The following is a 3998-nucleotide window of genomic DNA, read 5'->3' on the forward strand; positions in this document are numbered from 1 at the left end:
TTCTGTGTCCAACATTACCCATATTTAATGTCAGCATATGTATAAGAACAGAGGGTAAAAGCATTTCCATGATATGCTAAGCGAGAGCCTAGTGACAGAGCATATTTCCACATTATATATAGTTATATACTGCAGAGGTTCCAATTCCATCACGATCATGCACCAGGTGCTCCTAATAGCGAGCCGGCAGCTTATTTATTAGTGAAAATTTTCTATACCATGGGCCGCCTGTGGAGTGTGTAGAATTGAGATGCATCAGGACGTTCATCATGCTGCACGTATTCCATGGTAGCACCAGTGGCCAATGCAACGTGCTTTTCAATGGTTCAATCCATGGATGCCATGGTAACACCAGTTTCATGCATGTTGTTCACTTTGGATTGGTGGCAGAGGAATAATCATGAAACCTTCTTGCGTCAGAAACCGATTCTTTGCCAGACAAATATAGTATTTCTCATACTTCTCCTAGTTTTTTTATGTCACGAGCAGGAACATCCATATAATGCTCAGCTTTTTTTTTGGTTATAACAATTGCCCTCTGTTTTATTATTCTGAAAACTGGATAGTCTGAGTGCCTCTGGCATCTAATGTTGTAGCACCTCTTTTAAATACTGTTCCTTATTCATGTGTTCACGAGATTTTGCACAAAATAATTTACTACTTTGCATGTGTACTCATATATGCTATCAAAAAGCATTTTGTATATCCACGCGTGTGCTTATTTATGTATGAGGATTGAAGAAAATAATAAGAAAATTGAATTGGCGTATACATCATAAGCTCATACATATGTGCGTGTGTATTCAAGGGCGGTGCTAAGGCATGCCTGAAGTCTAATCAGACACTCAGCGGTAGGGAAGCTGTTGTCTTCTCTGGCCAGGAAGCTTCTAGAATGTAGGCAGCTCACATGCCTTGTTTGGATCCAAAATCTTTTTTTGGATTTGAGTAATGTAGCACATTCTTTTGTATTTGGCAATTATTGTCCAACCTTAGACTAACTAGGCTCAAAAAATTTGTCTCGCAAATTACATGTAAACTGTGCAATTAGTTGTTTTTTATCTATATTTAATGTTCTATGCATATGCCACAAGATTCAATGTGATGGGGAATCTTAAAAAGTTTTTAGATTTTGGGTAAAACTAAACAAGGCCTAAGATTTGTAGGAAGAGGGGCCTCAACACCAACAAGCTTGAAGGGCAGCACATGGACAGTCGGGATGCCAAAGTGGGAAGGGATAGTGATGTCGACTGGGTCTGTAAGGAGAGATGAGAGCCAGGATTAGATGGTTTGGTTGTTGTTATATGGATTGACCTGTGTGGGCTGATTTGCTGATGCAAGCTTTATAAATGCCCATCTATGAAAACAATTTACACTGGAGAATGGCCTCATTTAAGAGGCCGTATCTTCAAATTGAATTTCAGAGATAGGCATTTCTAGTTTGTTTGCTCATAAATAAAAGGCAAAATTGGCTGCAGGACACTCAAACACTACTGGAAACTAATATTTTTCCCTGTCGGTTTGCCATGCCCCGACCACTACACTACAACACCGCATCACTGTCAGACATATGATGCTAAACTTTATATTTATCGATGGATAAATCTGTCACTAAAGATAACTTAGAAACTATCTGATGCTAATTCCTTGTTTAGCAATTTATTGTCTGTCGCTATAGGTATTCATATTTAGTGTTAGCTCGTCTGTCGCTAAAACCAGATACAGTGTTGATTAATCTGATGCTAAAAAAATGGGCCCCATACACAGCTCAGGCGCAGTACCTCCATCTAGCTCACGCCCAAATTTTAGCTTGGCCCGGCCCACCATGACAACTTATCTATACCTATCTATAAAGAGCCAAAATTTCAGTCTGCCCCAAATCTTCTGCCCCTTCCCCTTCCGTCAACTTCCGATTAAGCCCGCGACAACGAATCTCCTGATCCCAAATCAATCCGCCCACAAGGCAAAATCCACGATCCAGTTCGATCCCCGCTGCACGCCGCCTCCCCCGCAGCCGACGTCGTCTAAGCCCGTCCTCGGTGGTCATGAGGCCGCCCATCACCACCATAGACGACCTCCTGGCCGCGGCGCGCTGCTGCCTCCTGTCCGTCTGGACGGAAGCCGCGGGCGCGGGCGACACGGCCGTGCACTCCAGCGACGCTCCGAGCGACGACTACATGGACCGGCTGCCGAAGTTCTCCGGCGCCGAGGAGGCCACTGGCGCTTGGGGCCGCGGCGGCAAGAACCTGGTGGGAAAAGCGGCGGCGACGCCGTGGCACATGGAGGCGGTAGCGGATCAGCGCGTCCTGCCGTTCGCGCCCTCGGAGAAGAAACCGCCGCTGGCCGGGTCCGAACATGAGCTCGCAGACCCGGCGGCAGGCACGTTCACGTAGAAGCGGCGGCTGTCTACTTAATTGTGGAAACGTAAAGTTGACTTATTATTTAATTGTGGAAAAGCGAGTAATGTTTTACTCGATGCAGACATGAGACCCACGATTTCAGATTTTGGTCTGGCAAAGATTTTTTAGGACGATCAAACCAGACATGTCACAAGCCGCATCATTGGAACACTGTAAGTTCTTCTGGAGCATATATACTGTTCTGACATATATATCCTTGTTGTATATAAAAACAGTAGTGTTCACTTCCCTGTTTTGGTTTGACGCTAATCTTTACTGCAGAGGTTACATGTCCTCAGAATATGCCATGCGTGGACAGTACTCGGCCAAGCTAGACATATTTAGCTTCGGTGTTCTAGTCCTGGAGATAGTGACAGGCCGAAGAAACAACTACGCAGTGAACTTTGAGCATTCTCCAAACCTCTTCTGTCTTGTAAGTACTACTATGAGCTCCTCTGCAATGCAAGGAACTGTGATGTTCTCATGAGCGCTGAAGGCCTTGGCGGCATGAATATAATTGCAGGTGTGGAAGCACTGGGTGGAGGGAACAATCGCACAGATAGCAGACCCTAGTCTGGGCAGGCACTACCCCATGGCCGAGGTTCTCAAATGCATCAATATTGGGCTGCTTTGTGTCCAGCAGAGCCCTACGGACCGGCCATCGATGTCGGCGATCGTAGTCATGCTTAGCAGCGACACCGTGTATACTGCATAAATACTTAGGTGATATAATTGGACTGTATACTGCTCAATGCTTACATAATGATGTACTTACAATTAATGGAATTGAAGACAGGCACGCTGGCACAATTTTTCCATTGCATCCCATGCCTAATTAAGATCCAACATAACTAATATAAGTATTCTCCAGTGATTTGCACATGGATAAATCATGTACTCTCTAGTGTTAATCCTTCTTAACCGAGCACAAACTTCTAGACACAAAGCAGTTAACATCTGCATCTACTTCCTCTAAACCTTCACTAACAATTGCAGGCTCCCCCATCAATATAAGTGAGGACAGATTTGACATTCTTGCTCCGACTTTTGGTTGCTCCAAAGCCACTTTACCTTTCAAATATTTAGGCCTTCCTTTAAGTTTAACTAAGCCCACAATGGCTGATTTCTGGCCCCCTTGTCAACAAATATGAAAGGAGACTAACAAGCATTTAATCCTTTTTGAGTCAGGCTGGTAGACTTCAAATGACAAATGCTGTCATTACTGCTCTGCCCACTTATACTATGTGCACTTACCTCCTCCCCAAAACTGTTGTTAAGCAAATTGATAAATTTAGGAAACATTCTTTATGGAGAGGCTCTGATCTTACCAGCAAAAAACCTATTAAAACTGCATGGAAGATGGTCTCTGTTCCAAAAGACTGTGGTGGCCTTGGTGCCATAAATCTCTACACTCAAAATGTGAGTTTGCTCCTCAAACACCTTCATAAATTCTATAACAAGGCGGATGTTCCCTGGGTACATTTAATCAGGACTTGTTATTATCCCAATGGTGATTTGCCTCTAAACATCAATAGAAGCTCTTTTTGGTGGAAGGATATTTTAAAATCCCAAACATCTTTCAAATGTATGGCAACAGCAACA

The 3998-nt window shown here is 43.8% G+C and overlaps 1 pseudogene; it reads left to right on the forward strand.

Annotated features, from left to right (window-relative positions):
* On the forward strand, positions 1873-2411 carry LOC8066677 (annotated as a pseudogene).

This window comes from Sorghum bicolor, chromosome 5, assembly GCF_000003195.3.
Source record: "Sorghum bicolor cultivar BTx623 chromosome 5, Sorghum_bicolor_NCBIv3, whole genome shotgun sequence".
Lineage (NCBI taxonomy): Eukaryota > Viridiplantae > Streptophyta > Magnoliopsida > Poales > Poaceae > Sorghum > Sorghum bicolor.